This window comes from Haemorhous mexicanus, chromosome 1, assembly GCF_027477595.1.
Source record: "Haemorhous mexicanus isolate bHaeMex1 chromosome 1, bHaeMex1.pri, whole genome shotgun sequence".
In the NCBI taxonomy this organism is placed as follows: domain Eukaryota; kingdom Metazoa; phylum Chordata; class Aves; order Passeriformes; family Fringillidae; genus Haemorhous; species Haemorhous mexicanus.
The window spans coordinates 32,004,467-32,022,281 of record NC_082341.1 but is presented as its reverse complement, the minus strand read 5'-3'; the positions used below and the strand labels follow the sequence as shown (position 1 = coordinate 32,022,281).

The 17,815-nt window shown below is 40.0% G+C and overlaps 1 long non-coding RNA gene and 1 other non-coding gene across 2 annotated transcripts; one reads left to right on the top strand and one right to left on the bottom strand.

Annotated features, from left to right (window-relative positions):
• Positions 1-1,341: 1,341 nt before the first annotated feature.
• On the top strand, positions 1,342-17,795 carry LOC132326503 (uncharacterized). Its single transcript, XR_009486250.1, has 5 exons — positions 1,342-1,857; positions 6,081-6,251; positions 6,356-6,453; positions 12,010-12,184; positions 15,259-17,795. It is a non-coding gene; the product is annotated as an uncharacterized LOC132326503 (long non-coding RNA).
• LOC132339536 (small nucleolar RNA SNORD93) lies at positions 17,387-17,474 on the bottom strand. Its single transcript, XR_009489679.1, has one exon. It is a non-coding gene; the product is annotated as a small nucleolar RNA SNORD93 (small nucleolar RNA).
• Positions 17,796-17,815: the final 20 nt, after the last annotated feature.

Genomic DNA, 17,815 nt, shown 5'->3' with positions numbered 1-17,815 from the left:
GAGCTCTGAATGTCAGCAGCTGTCCCCTTTGCTAAAGGCCTTACAAGCAGGCAGATGTCTAGGAAGAATAGATCTGGTTTAGTCGTTCTCTGGCCAGGCTGTAAAGATCAGCTTGAAATAATGTGGACAGGTGCTGGGATTTAGGATTCAAACTGCATCTGTTCAGATTTATGACTAATCATGAAGTAGTTGCATTTTCAAACATTTTCAAATGTCTAAAGTAGGGAAAGAGGAAAGAAATAGAGCACAAATCTCTCTCTATCATTCTCATTTCTGCTATTCTTGCTTTATGATCCCACTTAAAAGTATGTAATGCCTTTACCAGCTTTTGAATTTTAAGGTGGAACGGCAGCAAGGCTGTTAAAGCTTCCTTATAAGTGGATGATACGTGTTCAGCTCTAGCTGAGTCCTCTGACAAATCTCGATTCTTAACTATTTGGGTTAGGAAAGAGCTCCTTGACTGTCTTGCATACTGTAACAAATTAATATCTTTAAGCTTCCTTGGCTATCTGTGAGAACTTGCTTTTTCCTGCTGCCAGCATACGAAGCCAAGCTACAAAAACATTGAACAATTCCTGCTAGTTCCCTGCTTTGGCATCATTGCACAAAATAAAATGTGCTTATGGACAAATAAGAAATTGCTGAGCAATGGATTTCTCCAAGATCCAGACTGTACGACCCACCTTTTTCATAAAACCTGGCACGTGTGAGTGATACAGACTGCAGCACAACATGTGTGCCCCATTCTCCAGGAGTGTCAGGGTGTTACTGTACTTGAGGAGCCATACTGGATGAAAAATGGTGATGTTTGAGAGCACCAAGAGTTTTGATACATTCTGGTAATGGTGAGATGAGTAACTTCTTCAATACACCAACAAAATTAGTTTCTTGGTAGATCTACTTAAAAGGTACTTGATATTGTAATTCAATTTCAGGCAGAAAAGCAGCCCCTTGGAAGAATCTTGATTTGCTCTTGAGATACTGAACAGTTTTAATATGCCTTGACATTCAGTTCCACGTTCATAATCCCTGCAATTATTCCTTCCTACTCCAACAGGAGTAGGCAGTGTACAGCACAGGGGCTGAGGGATAGTTCTGTTTCATGCCTGAAAGGAGGAACGTGTCATACAAAGCACACTTTGTACTGAGCTGTGGGAAAAGAGGTGAATGGGAGGCGAAACCAGAAGCTTCAAGAGCAGCTCAAAATGTCACTTCCTCTCTGCCTCTGTCTGGGGGCACTTTTGTATGAATGAGGAAACTGCACAAAATGAGACACACATAAAGCTGAGAGCTTTTGGAAGAAATCTCTTCTCCCCTGGCTCCCAGCTGACTGCAAGGGCAGGCATCTTCCCATCAGGCAGAACTTGTGCTATGGCATTCTGCCCCTTCCCTGCCTCTGCTTCCTTCTTGGAGAGGAAGCAAAGTGCTGGTGCTACCACAGTAACAAATACAGGGAATTTAGTCCTGATACAACCTACCACGGGACTAGAACACGTGTGGGCAGCAGTGGTGGCTGCACTCTTCTACATAACTTTAAGTGCTGCTGATTTTCTTGTCATGTTTTGCTGGCAAGAAATGCGTGGCTGGTACCTTTTGGAAAGCACAAAATGAAATGCTCAAAGATTTAGCCAAAGGATAGAGTCTCTGGCATTTGCCGCCCTAAGAGTGAGAGGAAAATTGTGTGGAAAGTTGTCATTTAGCATAAAATTAATTTAAGGAATATACTTGAGCACCTGCAAGGAACTGAATGAAGAAGGAGCAGAAGAGAATGTCTAGCCTAGTGGGATCAGAAAGTCATCGTGGTGACCTATTGCTAGAAGAAAAAGCAGAATTCAACTTCTGCAAGGAAATAAAAATGTAAGTACAGATTCCTTCACTATAAAAAGAGAACAAGGGGAAAAAAAAAAGGGGGGGGGGGGGGGGGAGGAGCAGGAAGCAAGTGTAAGAAAGTATTTTCTACAAGATTGACATTGCCACCCCATGGCCGGTCAGTACAAGAACAAGGTGATGCACGTCCGAAGACAAAGGTGTTCCTGTGGTCGGTGTCACTCAGCGCTGCCCCACGGAAATGCCAGTGGGAGGTTGGGCACCCTGGGCAGGCACAGCCCGAGCCGAGCATCATTCCCTGGGCAGGAACAGCCCGAGCTTAGCACCATTCCCTGGGCAGGCACCACGGTGACCCCGCCGTGGCCCCGCTCTCTGAACAGAGGGGACTTGTAATGCCAGGAGGAACAACCTGGTGACTCACAAGGTCACTGCCTGATCTGCTCTCAGTTATCACAGCAGATAACATTTCCTTGAGGTTTGTGGGACTGTGCTATACAAAGTACTTGCATTAACCTTTCTCTTTGTGCCTTTTATTGCCTGAATGGGTGACATGAAGCTCAGCAGGGTTACAGTCCTGGAGGCACTTTATGGGTCCTTTTGTCAGAATTGTGATCTGGCTTGACAACTTTTGCTCGAATTTCTCAATATCTGCTCAGTGGGCAGGTTATTAGCCAGCATAAACTCCTCTCTAGTCTTGCCAGTCACTTCTTCTAACCTCTACACTATTGTGACAGGCAAATCAAAATGTCAAGTCAAATAAAACATCAAGAACTTGTTAGGGGATATGAGCAGGCCACCATATGGAAAAGAGAAGAAAGCAAAAAAGGAAGTTCAGGGTGTCCTGGCAGCTTTTTTCCCAATGGATTAATATACAGTCCAAAGGAATGTAAACAGCATGAGAGAAAATACCAACTCATCTAACAGCAAATATGAGACACCTGCATCATTTTTCACACAGGTACCCAGGTGTACCTCTTTGTAGATGTGCATGTGACTGTCTTCAATTAATGACAACCCCGATCATATCTCTTGGGAAAATTTTCTGTAGACTTATCTAGCAGTTGACTGAATTATCTGAAAAACTACATGGAATTCTATGAGAATTTGTGGTAGAAGAGAAATACTGGTTAGTTAATTAATAAAACAGTTAAAATCTAACTTTTTCTAAGCTGCTGCATTGTATAGGTGAAATGAGAGTTTTGCTGTCATATGTGATCTGTGCTAATTACTGCAATTATAATACTTGCAGAGAAGGAAATTTGCAAAAAGTATATTAAATGTTCAGCACTCAGCTGCTTGTCAGCTGAAAGGAAGGCAAGTTAATTGAACGTAACAGTCAATCCTCTTTCTGTTGTTAATCAGTGGTTAATTATAATGTGCAGCTACATGGCCATATGTCACTTGCTGTGGCATAAGAGTAACGTGTCACTGTTATTGATCACTGCATTGGAGGAGCTGGAGCTGCTATACCCCTGTGCTAAATGCCTTACAGAGAGGTGACTGCTTCCAGTTTTGTATAAAATTAATCTTCATTCAAAGTGTAGGAATTAAAATTAGGCTATAAATCCAACCAGAATCTAACATATGTAGAGTACATTGTATTACTCTGATTTTTGAGCCGTAAATAGATGTAAAAAAACTAAAGAATCGTTGAGGTTGGAAAGAATCTTTTAGATCATTGAATCCAAACACTAACCTAACACTGCCAAGCCCACCACCAAACCATGTTCCCAGGTGCCACATCTATATATCTTTTAAGTATCTCCAGGGATGGTGACTCCACCACTTCCCTGTGCAGCCTGTTCCAATGCTTGACAGCCCTTTCAGGGAAGAATTTCTTTCTAATACCCTATCCACACCTCCCCTGACACAGCCTGAGGCCATTTCCTCTTGTCCTGTCACTTGTCACCTGAGAGAAGGGACTGGCTCCCACCTTTACTCTGGGGAGCAATAAGGTCCCCTCTGAGCTTCATTTTCTCCAGGGTAAAAACCCCCATCTCCCCCAGCTGCTCCTTGTAAGATTTGTGTCCTAGACCACTTACCAGCTTCACTGCCCTTCCTTGGACTGAAAACCAAACTAAAATAGATGAAGTGGCAGAAGGATCTCCCCCAGCTGCTCCTTGTAAGATTTGTGTCCTAGACCACTTACCAGCTTCACTGCCCTTCCTTGGACTGAAAACCAAACTAAAATAGATGAAGTGGCAGAAGGATCTCCTAGGACCAGGCACAGAATTACTGAGAAGAGTGCTATTGCCAAGTGCATTTTTTTTGTAGACTCCTAGAAACTAAGTAGAACTGCCCCAGACTGATTTAGTGATCCTGGGTATCTGGAAATTGACTACTTTTGATCTATAACAGCTTTGGCTGTCCACTAAAAAATGCAGAATTGTCTAAAGGACTGCTTTTCTCAAAAGTTTATCACCCATTTGATAGTTTACTTGTGCCTGCTCTAAAACACTGCTCAGAAACCAAGCATGGTTTTCAAATTAGCGTCCCATAGAAATTGATCCTCTGTCTCTCCTCTCCTGATGGATTTTCAGGCTTGAGGACTGGCCTGTGTAGGGTCAGATACTAAAAATGACTGTGGGAATGAAGACAAAGCCTTAAACCTCAGAGGCTGAGTGTTGTGTACAATAGAGCCCAAATCTATAACTTGCAACCCCTGGAACTGGAGATGATGATATAATTATCACAATTTTAAAAAGGTAATAAGCAATATGCACTACAATACATTGCCAAATATTCCTTGAAGTTTCCCCTGAGTAAGAACTTTTCACCTGTGAGGATCAGGCAGAATCTAACAATTTTTATAAGGTAAGAAGAGCAATTCAGCATGGTAGAGAAGGAGGCTTAATGAAGCTGGTCTGGCTAACAGTGAAAGGGAGGCACTTTCCAACACAGATAGATTATCTCTTCCATTCTGCTTCAGGTTGGAAAATGGGATGGAAAAATAACATGTTTTCTGATGGCAGGAAAACCATTATTAGTCCAGTTGATTAGACTGTGCATTAGCCAGTGTGTTTAATCATTTTTTTCCCCTAATAACATAAAAAAAAAGATGAGAAACATGTTGAAAAAGGGAGTTGAGTCCTTACAACATTGAGTTGTTTGAAGATGATAACGTATCCAGTACCCTCACCTATAGGAGAAAGCATGCTACTTAAACCTTCATTTATTCACCCGTGTCTGAAAAACAGGGAATTGGGTATCTGCCTGAATACCTGCATGCACTGACATTGAGGACTCCAAAGCATGGATAAAAAATTAAAGGAAGATTAGAGGGTAATTAATGCTTTGCCCACTTAGACTAGAGCCTTTGATGCCACATCCCCCTGGTTACAGCTGCAGGCAGAAAGGCTTGCTCCAAAAGCAGAGCACAGCATTGATCTGATTTCAGTAGATCAGCTACAGTATTGCTTTCTTCTGTCACTATTCACAGCACTTCATGGGAGGCTCCAGCATCCTTTCAAAATATTTCCACTTGCCTGGAATGAAGGTGGATGCTCTGTATTCTATCAGCAAAGGTCTTGACTTCTGAATTCAGTAAGAGTTGACTTCCGTGGGAGAAGAATGTCCCCCTTCATCTTAGACTGTGTTTTTATTGCACCTCCCTTAAACCTGATTTTAGGTCTATGGTTTCCTAGAAGAACATCACTTGCATGCAGATTATTACTTGCAAATTTTTTTTTCCAGGCCAACACTGAGATACCTCAGGGAACCAGAGCTTTCAACATACAAGCTCTGAGCTTTCTGTGGTGGCTTGCTGTGTTTGGTCCTAGGTCTTGTCTTTAGTGCTGTGGTGCTGGTTTTGGAGCAGCTCTGGAGGTCATCTTTCAGTCATACATATGGTGTCTGCTCAAAAGGTGTATCAGCCATGGGTGCCTCTATGGCATAAGAGCCCTCTCTAATTTGACCAAACCTTGGGTTTCTCCCTCTCACCTTGGCCCTCTTAGGAACACACAAACAGAAAAGCAAGTGGGTGTCATTCTGGGTCTCTCTGCTCCAAAGGGCCAAGATGAATGGCATTTCTGAGAGGCAATTTTACTTCTCAAAGTGCAGAAATCTATCAAAGAGCTGGTATCTACTCAAACACCAGACTGCTTGGAACAGCATGCCCAGAAATGTTGGCATTTGAGTTGAAAATATAAGTGTTTATACATCCCACTTCCTGCATTTGTCTGTGTAGTTATGGTATGGATCTGATTTTCCAGGCAGAAACAAAAATACCATTCCATCTTCTCCCTTTTACTCAGAGGGTGTTTTGCAGTGTAAGAAATAAGGAGTCCTTCTGCATAAGGAACAGCTACCATTTATGATTCCTGTGAAGGAGGAAAATGGAATATCTCTGTCAAAGAGTCAAAAAAGACCTGACAGCACTGATACCACTGGTGGCCTACACAGACATCAAAGTGTTACAGCTTGAGGTAAATGGAATTTGTTTGTCCTCCTTGCATGATGGACTGCATGTTTTCAGATAAGACGGTCTTTTAACAGTATCAGACTTTTCACCTTTTGTCTGTGTTAACAGAAACTCAGCTGCCCCGAGGTGAGTGAGAACAAACCAGAGTTTCTGACAGTAGTGCAAACCTGCCTCTGGAGGAAGGGAACCTATCCCACTGTTTAAAGGTATTCTATAGTTTGGGTGTCAAGGCATTTATTCCATAATTTCAGTGTCTTGTCACTGGACTGGTCAGGACAGACAGAGTTGCTTGTTGAACAGCACTGTGATTTTTCTAATGTTTTGCTAGACCTAATCATGACTTTGCAATCAGAGAAACACTTACCATCTATACAGGGCTGGGAGGAAACATGAGATTTTCTTACATAGAAATGCCAGCATTTTAGAATGCTCTGTTCTTAAAAGGGACTTCTACAAGGAAAGCATGTTAGAAGCACTAGTAAGTGTCTTTTTCATTGTTTATCTATGTGTTGTATGTAAAATACATAGTGGGAAATTATCTCAGTGAGGTTGGATAGGACTTTGAGGAGCCTGGTCTAGTGGAAGGCATCCCTGCCTATGGCAGAGGGGTTGGAACTAGGAAATCTGTACGGTTCCTTTCCAACCAAACTGTTCTACGATTCTAAGATCCTATTCCATCTCCTGTCCACTCCTGATGGCTTCCAAAGACTGTGCACACAGCTGAATTCTGCCCTCATGGTCAAAGATCTGCCCATGACTGTTTTTGTATTACTGTCACATAAACTTCACCAGACAGCTGTCAGAGGTGCCAGCCTTTCAGTCAGCTCCCCTCAGATTTCTCTCTTGCAGTTAATTAAAACCAAAGCAGTATTTACCATGTACCAATGAGAGGATGATAGAGCACCCAGTCCCTCTGTAGCCAGAGTAACACACCAAAACTTTTCCTCAGCATGTGCTTGCTCAGACTATCAGATCTTGGAGATTTGATAGTCTGAGCTTCATTTGCAAGTGATGCCTGGGCGAGCCTCTTTACATTGTGCTTCTGTGCAGGCAGGTTCAGGAGGCTTTTTTTTTTTAGAGTTTTCCAATGAGCTTTATATTTTAATGAAAATGCTTATGTAATGCCTTCAAAACAGCTGTTACACAGCTGAATGAGAGCTCATTACAGTTTGGCCATGGCTGATGCACCTCTTTTTTCAATCTCCTGGTTATTGCCTTGCTGCCTACTATGGAGCTGCAGCAGAACTGAGACTGAGTGCTTGTGGCACGGCTGAATTACTGTCAGTACCCAGTGCCTGGCTGCTTTCACAGCTTAATTAAATTTCAGCAGTGTAATTCTGAAGCTCTGTAATTTAATAATGCCCAAATTAAGACTCTTTATGCTTGAAGATGATCTAGCAAGTGGATTATTCATTGTGCTGGGCTCTGGTGACCTGCCTTGCCTGACAAGTCAGAAGTTGATGTTGTCAGCTATGAGCATGGAAGTCCTGGGTACCCCCAGTGAGGCAGCTTTTGCTGTCACCACACCTGGACATCTTCCAGTCAGGACATCTCCTTCCTCCAGCAGGTCTTGGTAGTCAACTGAGACTATCCCTCAGGTCACTTACCCTGGTCCAGCTGTGTGAGGGAGCAAACTGCGTTTAAACCTATTTTTGCACACCCCTTTTTTCACCCCTGAAGTACATAGTTTATTGTGTGGCAGACACAGCTATTAGCAACCAGGCTTTCCCCCTCCCCAGAGCTCATTTTTTGATTTGAGTGCCAAACACGGATGAAGGCAGAAGCTTGGCAAGCCTTCTGGGATGGATTCTAAGAGAAGAAATACAGAGAGAATTTCTGCTCTTGAGCTCTATAGATCTAGAGGCATTCCAGACAGGAAAATTAGGAGACTGCTGGATTTAAGACATTTTACTTGGGTAGAAAATCCTGTTTGTGATGTCAATAATGATAAAACATTTAAATGTTTGGACACAAACTTAGTGTCTCAAAGATTTCACACTTACCAGGCATTGATCTCTAAGTAGCATCAACTCCTTATAGCACCTGCCTTCTTTCCCTTCAGCTGCTGTGAAGGGAGCAGCTCTTTCAAGCAGCACTGAGCATGTCACCAGTCCTTGCTAAATTAGCAGCTGGAACATTCTCAATAAACTTAGAAAGATCAGCTCAAGTTTACAGCAGGGGCCAACTGGCTGGTGAGCTACCAGTAGACTTTCTGCAAAAGAAATTCGCAACAATAAATATATAATTGTGTCAGAACAAACATCAAAAGATCAAAACCAGCCAGCTCCCAGGTTACATCTGATTAGTCCTCTGGGAAAAGGCTTTTGCAGTACTTAATACAAGGACTTTGAGCCCCGCTGACATCTGGCTGACAAGGCAAATGGATATACATCTTGTAGCTTATTTAGTGTTACTATGGTGAGGGAGAAGGACAAAGATATTTATTTCTCCACGAGGTTTTTACTGGGACATGCAAAGGGCCGTGCAGTCTGCTGCCCTAATCTCATTGTTTACAGAAGTTGATATATGAAACCTATCAAAGCTTCTGAAAGAAAACAAATCCAAATCTCCCTTTCTGCATGCTACAGGCTTGTTGTAACTGAGCCTTTCTAGCAGTCTCCTTCTCTGGCACTACAGATCCAGAATAGTGTGGGGTGTTGGAAGGCATTATTCACACATCCTACCAACTTTGAGTAACACTGACTCTGGCTAAATCCATATTGTCCTTGTATCAGGCCAACATATTATTTCCTCATTTTCATTGTTCAGGTCTTACAGCACACTTTTTCAGCCTTCCTCCTTCACTTTCTTTCCAACTCTTTGTTTGTCATGTGGCTTTCCATGGAGTAATTTGTTTTTTATCAATAACTACTCAGCTATGATTCAATTATTATTTTACTCCAGTAATGCATGGGTTTCCACAAAGAAGCTTAAATTCCATGTCATTGAAATGCTGTACAAAATCCATCTGTGTTGGACAAACCAACCTTCTGGAAAAGCCCTAAGAGAAATTATCATCTATGCATTCTGCTGTAGAGTTAATTCTTTGACACTCTGATACTTGTATATTCTTGATCCCCAGCTCAGAGGGTCCCAGTGGCCTGGCCAGGATCCTTTGAGCTTGACACAAAGGAACGGGAATGCTGCTGCCATGCCCTCGCTACAAGGGACACCAAAGTGGTTTCTGGACAGATCTGTCATTCCCCTTAGAAGGCATCAGCTGGTGTCTTTTACCTCAGAATCCTGTTTACTTTGTTCTCCACAAATGATAGACCAGGACACTGCCCGTTGCCTGTTTTTCCCTGTTTTCAACACACGTGTTTTCCAGGCAGGATAACAGGAAAGGCAAGGAGTATCTGATGCTGCAGCCTTGGTACCATCCTCCTGGGATCAGGATCCTGGGTCTTTTGCTGACAGGTCATCTGTGTTGTGGCTGTTTTCAAAGTGCAGGTCTTTTGATCTTTGCATAAACAGAGTAATTCCTTAACTTTTCTGCTGGGCATTGTTTTCTGTGTTAAGAAGTGTCCATCCTTTTAGCCCTCTGTTCTGCTGCTTTCACACATTTTCCTTCAGTCTTAACTCCCATCTTCCTTTGCTTTGCTGTTGCAGATCACGACAACTGCTGTAGACAGTCCTGATGCCCTTTTATCAGAATTCATAATCTCTCTAAAATATCTAATTTAATTGCCCCCCACCCCCCCAGTCTTTGACAGCACGCAGATGAATGCTCTGTTGAAGTGTAAATGAAGCTTGTAAATGTAATCTATCATACTTGGTGAAAGAAACTCCACATTTTGGGACACACACACACTATATCCCCTATATCTGCTGAAGCACAGACTTCTTGAAATGCCAAAATATGTGTGAAATAATGAAAACACTGAGGTGGCCAATATCAACAGCTTTAAAAATAACAAAATTATGCCTGCCAAAATAGGAATGGAAAATTGATAGTCTGTATTTCCCATGACATGGTGGAAGATTTGAACAGACTGCTCCCACTGATGTCATGAAGTTACTGCTCTAAATTTACTGTTAATAGGTAAAAACCAAACCATTCCTGGCTTAATATCTTTTTGCTTGTTCCCAGCAATAGAAGTTATAGATTATTGCTGACAGGAGACAAAATGCTGACTCTACCTTAAACCTTGAAGCTGAGGTTTGCTAGTGCTGACCAGTGCTGGGTATGAAGTGGAGTTAGCAGTCAGTGTTAGGTGTGCAGCTACATGGCAGCAATTAGACACTTTGAAATGTAGGACAGCACAGTGAAGTCACTAATTAGTCTTTTGTAGGTAGTTATTAAAAGCTGATCAACTAAAAACTGACCAGCAGCAGGAGCTTGCATGCTCCTGGCTTTAGTGGTTTTTTAGCTACTCACTATTATTTGAAAGTAGAACCTTAAAACCTGTTCTTTTAATAACCTTATTCTTCTTTCTACAACTCGATTAATTTGTAACATTGAAGCTAAAATGTGTTTCTGATGTCAGAGACTTGCGACATGGACACAGTTAAATGGGATAGTCTGAAACTCCAGCTGCACTAAGGGGAGAACAAAATTGCAAATGCATGATGCAGTACCTTAGAGAGAACAGAACTTTACTGATCCAGCAGTTTACCCTATGAGTTCTAATGCAGAGGAATGTTTTCTAGGGACAGGTATTTGGACACCCAAGAGGACTGGAAGTTGCAAGGCTGGACTTATTAGAGCTGGAAATAAATCAAATCTTGAACAAGCTAGAACTTGCTTTTTTTTTTTTTTTCCCTTACATTGAGATCTAATAAAAATGGAAGTTAAATGGGGTTAAGATGCCACAGAAAAATGCAGTGAGAGATGCCACACACTGTCCTATGTACAACCTTAATGCAGAATCCTTGTTCATGATCTAGCCTGCAAACATAGAGCCATGATTTGTAACTATTTTTGATGATCTGTATCCACATGATCTGTAACCACACCGTTTTTGTCTTTTTCAGAGCTTGGACTGGACCCTGGTATAACATCCACCACAATTGTACAGAAATGCATGCAAACATTTTTAAAAAAATTCTGTTGTGGAACTTTGAGTAAGAAAAATCAGGACTATCTGTTCCTGCCTGTACCATAGAACTCCTATGTATCAACCTAATTACTCCAATCAAAGTGCTCCTAATTTTCTAATGTCAAATATTTGCATAGGTACTTCTAGGTAGCTGAAACACTGAGGACTTCAAAGCTGCAGCTGAAGTTTGCCATATGTGTCTATACATATATCCTCAGAAATGGTGCTGGTATTGATATCCAAGCTGGCTCATTTTCAATTAATTCTGATAAACCTCCAGTTCTGTGTACATTTATATACATATAAGGCAGAAGTGTCTGTACACATGTACATAGAATCATAGAATTGCCTAGGTAGGAAGGGACCTTAAAGACTGTCTTGTTCCAACACTCCTGCCATGGGCAGAGACACCTTTCACTAGACCAGGTTGCTCAGAACCCCACCCAACCTTGTCTTAAACACTTCCAGGGATGGGGCATCCAAAACTTATCTGGGCAACCTGTTCCAGTGTCTCACCACCCTCACACCAAATAATTTTTTCCTGATATCTAATGTAAGCCTGCTCTGTCAGTTTGAATCCATTCCCCCTTGTCTTGTCACTACATGCCATCTCCATCTGTCCTGTAGGCTCCCTTCAGGTGCTGAAAGGCCACAATGAAGTCACCCTGAAGCCTTCTCTTCTCTAGGCTGAACAACCCCAATTCTCTCAATCTTTCCTTGTAGGAGATGTGTCCTATCCCTCTAATTATCTTGGTGGCCTCCTCTGGACTTGCTCCAACAGATTCATGTCCTTCCTGCACTGAGGACCCCAGAGCTGGATGCTGTACATGTATGTGTGTGAGCTGCATGTTTTTCAGAATGAAGACAACCTAGTTTGGGTACCAGTAGCATTCCCATGGTAAGCACAATCTTCCCTGTCAGTTATAAACCAATTTCTTCATGACAGGGACACTGGAACTTGCCAGGTAGCTGGTGAGAAATGTTTGTGCCTTAGTGTTTTCTCCAGCTTTCAGAAGTGCTGGTTACTCTGCAAGTCTTGAAGGCTTTCTCTGTCAACTGAGCACGTCCCACTGAGAGGGAAGAACACAGCCTTATCAGAAAACTGATTAAATGTGTTTGCTTAAGACTCCCATGTTACAGTAAGATGCCCATGAAATGACCATGGAGAAACAGTTTTATTCAGTGCACTTAAAGTGAAACAAACAGTACCTTAGAAAAAGCATTGTAACCACTTGTCCATTACACAGTGAACATGGCAAGTACTGAATTTACTATAAAAGTATCCACCAACCAGACAAGCAGAAAGAAAAAAATATGACTCCCCCCCTTCTCCCTCCAACCCCAGTGTGAACAAGGTTCAGAAGCATTTGTGCAAAGGGATGTATTTCTGGCTTGGTGCCAACTGGAGAGAGAAAGCAATTGCTATAGATAGAATCCCAGAAGGTGTAACAGAAGTTGCAGCAGGCTGTTGGAGGCTGAAGTATGTCAAGAATGAGGTTAGCAATTAGTAATTCCAGAGACTTTATTTAAGTGGAGTCTGCTCACAGGTAGCAGACTCCAGAGAATTCTAAACATGGAAGCAGTTGCTGGTGTTCTTTCTACTACTTGAGACAGCAAGTATAAACATTTCTGATTTCCTAAGAGTAGGATACTTAACACACATTTAAGGGTCCTGGCCACTTGAGAGCAGCAGGCTTTAACTTCCATAGATGTAGAAGTATCTTTTCCCTGTCATTAAAACTCTCACCTCTGAAGGAACATTACCAGAGGAACTGATCTTGATCAAATATGTATTTTATACATGGCATATTCCATGTTTTAAAGTCCAAAATTAAGTTTATTTTTCCAATAGAATACTATTGGATTTATTTTGGCACAGGCACACATCATCATGTTCTCTATTCAGACAGTACATACATCTATGCTTTATTTTCCATGTAAAGAAATACAGGGACAAGCTTTTGGCCAACCTGCTCTAATACAGTTATTTTGCCTTATCTGTAACTCAGCTGGGCCTGCTCAGCACAGCAAACACAACTCTAGGTAACAATGATGTGTTTCTGAGGCAGTAATATTTTAACTGCTCTTAAAACACTAATGTTCTGAACATTTCAGACATATTTTACAAATAAAAGGGAAAGTTGGGTACAAACAAAATATACACCATCTAGAATTAGTGAAAGAAAAGATCACCCATCTTCTTGGGAAGAATATTCTTCTTAAGATCTACAACCTGTCAGTTTGCCTGCTATTTCATCAGCGTAAGCTCCTCAGTCTCCACAATTTGGGCTGCTAGCAATAATTTCCATAATGTTTGCAAGAGTTAAAATAGTTTATGTTGCAAAGGATTGGACTAGATCTCAAAAAACTGGACTTTATTCTAGTTTCTGTAGGTCACCCAGATGGGTAATCTGCAAGGTTACCACTCTATTCCTCAATTACTTCATCTGCAAAATGGGGATAATTATATTCACTAGCTTTTAACAAACATTTCAAGATATACATGGTTAAGGATTAAGCAGTGTGGATTATCCCTGATGAGTAACACACAGCTCCTAATACACTGATTTATTCACTTTCACATTAGCATCTTTATTTAAACATTCGCAAAACATTCATTTTGTCAAACAGCAACTGCAAAGAGGCTTTTATCCAGCACAAGTGTAATTAGAATAGTAGGGAAGTGATGAGACTTTGAGCTCAAGACACGATATATCTGGTATTTTAACTTCGAGTAACTGCAGTAGCAAAAAGAGTTTCCAATTCAAGTCTGCCCTCCGCTGGCTCTAGCAGAACACTGCTAATAAATTTTGGATCAATATTGTCTTTAGCAGTAATGAAGTGCAGGAACTAAATTAATAGAGGCTGATAAATTTATTATTTGACACCTTTATTCAGCATTTATAAAAATTTTGTAATAGTTAAATGACTGGTAATATTTTCTAAAGTCCCATCTAGGCTCCCCTGTCGCATTCATGTTTTTCAGGATTTCAAAATCCCATCAGGATATCATCCACATTAGAATTGCTGGAACTAAAATACAACATGGGAGGTATCATTCTGCATGTGGCTTTAGAGAAATTTAACAAAAAAACTACAGAAAAATACTTTGCTTGATACAATTAATGACTGTAATAGATACTGCTGTATGTATTAGTCAAGTACTAAAAGAGACCATGATAAATCTAGTCTAGTACTCTGTCACTAGAAGCAGGCTGTCCCCTTAAAATACGAGAGGAAAAAAGAAGACCATTTATTACTGTGTTTATTTTGGAAAGAATTTTCCATCACAAATACCACACACAAATAACTCATCCCTAAACTCAGGACGACTCATTTTCCTTTCTATTTTTAAAGTACGAAAGTGATTGGGGTGTGGGGAACTATCTTATTTATACTTACTCCTACAGATTCATTTAGAATGATTTCAACCCCAAGGTGACACTGGTGCCTGAAATACAAAATCTGTATAATTATGGGCTGGATGATGTGATCGAGCTGAAAAGCCTCTTGTTTGTATATCTTGTCATCTTCGTGCTTCGTTACACATAGCAGCATTTACTCTCTTGTGACTGCTCCCTACATCTAAAATAAAGGGGTACAATATTGTTTATTCAGATGTGTACTTAATATACACTTGAAAAAAAGGGAAAATATAAAAGTATTACAGAAATGGCATTTTATTTGGACCATTTAAATGCTTGGAAATCAGTGTCAGGTTCACAGCTTGTGCCAAATGTGCCTAATAGACTTTATAAAGCAGAACATAAAGAATTTTCACAAGTTCCTTGAATGTCCTCTGTATCTGCTAGAATTCTGGCTGAAATGGTTCTCATCAAAAATGAAACCTTTAGAAGTCCATTAACATTTTACAAAAAGCAGCGAAAAGCACACAACTAATCTGCTGTTATGGGTTTGGTTTGGTTTTTTTGTTTGTTGATTTTCTGTTTATTGGTTTTGTTTTTGCTCTAGGCAGGAAGCTATGGAAAAGCTACTGAAATCTCATTAATCACAGTAGTGCCTACTGCTACACATCACCCTCTTAAACTGGACTCCAGCATCTAAAATGACTAAAATGCAGCTGTTCTGCACTTCAAGGAGAATACAGTTTGAGATTTTTAATAATCTTAACTGAAAAGCAGCAGCAGTGAGTGAAATATTGATAGGTATTTCCCTGAAAGGTCATTTGTTTTCTGTGCAACAGTGGAAAGAGTCTTAGATGAACTTACAGGCACATGAATCAGGCTGACAGTATATGAAGAAGACACACTAGTGTGTCTACTTGACAATGTTTTGAAGTTAGTAAAATCTAATAAAGTTTGTCTGGGCTAAATATGGCATATGACACCACTAAAATAGACAAAGTATGGACAGAAATTGTGTATGAAAGGCAAAAGGGAAGTATTTAAAGAGACTAAATTTTATTTTAGTAGAATAGTTAAAAACTTCATTAACCATGAATTGCTCTTCATTTAATCTTGATAGCACCATATGAGACTTGGAAAGAAAGAAAAGAGCTTTCCTTGATTGCCTTCTGGTATCTAGGAAAGGCCTTAATCACTCTTCATTATGATACTAAATTACTGATTCTAATCTTCCCTGTGCTGAAGATCTCAAAGAATTTGCAGTGAAATCTGAACTACTGAAATGCAAAAACTTAAGACAGACATAAACATTGATACTTTTGTCCATTCTGGTTGAATTTCCAAATTCTGAAAGGCAGCTCTTGCTGAGTGTCACCTTCAGCAGGAAGCTCAGGCAGCACACGCTGACGGGGGCTCTGCCAGGGGATGTGTGAACTGCTCCTCACCTTGCTGGTCATGGTTAGGCACTGCTGAATTAGGAATATGGCAACAGGTTTGCCCTTAAGTTTCTGAAGTCAATTCACCTAAAGTGAACAATGAAGAGAAATTAATACCTATGTTCAGTTTAAATAATTAGTTCAACATTTAGATTTACTGCAAATTATTCAGTTTGTACAGGTACATGACACATTTCCTTTGTTAACTGGGCAGTCTTATTCAAGACCTGAAAATACACATATTTTTAACCTTTCCTTTTATGATCTGGAGTCTGTAATTTGCATTGTTAAAAACTATTATAATGACAACACTAAAACCTAGACTGTGCTATGCTTTAAATTCTATTGAAATTAAAGCTATATTGAATTAAACTTTAATTTACACTTCAAAAAAAAATCTTAGTTTCAACAAACACCTTTCCTTTTTTGAAAGTTACAACAAAAATCTCACTTAAGGATATATACAGTAACTGAAATTACATATAATTTGTTTTACTGGGACTTAAGAAAAAACCCAGAACAAACTGGCAAAAAATCCACACCAACCTGCTTCTGGTCTACCTGACATATTTCAACTCAGAGTTCTTCTTTTTGCTTCACTACATGTTTTCTCTTAGCTTACAACCAGAGTTAATTAGTAGCTTGTTGTATACCTTTATATTGCACAATCTGAGAGTGCATATGAAAGCTCTATTGTAAATCAGTGAAGCGAGTGCTATGCACCAATCAGTTACATTTTCAAATATTTCACTGTCAGAAAAAGTTGTTTCAGCAGCATTTTTTTTTGTAGTTTGATGCTAAGACACTCACTGAAGAGAGAAGGCAGACTATGACTTATAATTAGAATTATTATTTTTCAAATGCTGCACTTCTATGTCCTGTATCAGAGAGAAATATTTAATTTTTCTCTGAAAAGGCCTACATTATCAGTTTCATTGTTATTTCACCACTTTACAATTTACTGAGGTTGGAATTGTTATAAAGGCAAGTATACAAGCAAAGACTTCGGAAAATCGGAAAATATTATTTGTTTTCCTCACCTTGTTTAAATCATAGTAAAAATTTGCCTAAAATAAGCATCTTTTAAGTGCTTTAAAATCTTTATATATATATATGCTGTTAAAACAACATATATTTAAAGCAACAAAATGTTCTTCAGCAACAAAATTCTATTTGAGATCTGTTGACAAATATGTTTAGAAGAAAATCCTCCTAGAGTTACCAAAACCTTTCCTGCTCAGCTGCTTAAAAAAGAGCTTAATTAAAAAACAATGAATGAGTAAATATGGATATTAGTTTTGGCCTCAGAAAATCCTTTTATCCGTCAGATTTTTGCGTATCACTGTATGTTTGTAAAGAATCAGATTATTGTTTTCATCCTTGGCCAAATATTGCAATCATAAAAACATGCATTGAAGAACTGTTGCACTTTTTGAAAAACTATCTATGGAGAAAGGTAGCAGCATGTCTAAGTGTAAGATTTAATTTTAATTATTAAGCAAAGATGGGCAGAATGGAAAGTCACGCTTCAAACAACACTACAGTTGTGAAGCAGGTAATCTTCATTTTTCAAGCACATCAACAGTTCTTCTCAGAGGTCTCTAAAAGCTTTTGATGAGGTTCTTTCAATGCTCTCTCACCTCAGACTGCTGCTTCTCCTTCCCTGGCCTCAGAAGCTGTAATGAAAAATAAAGAGATTATAACTCCATGTCACCACTCAGTTTTGGT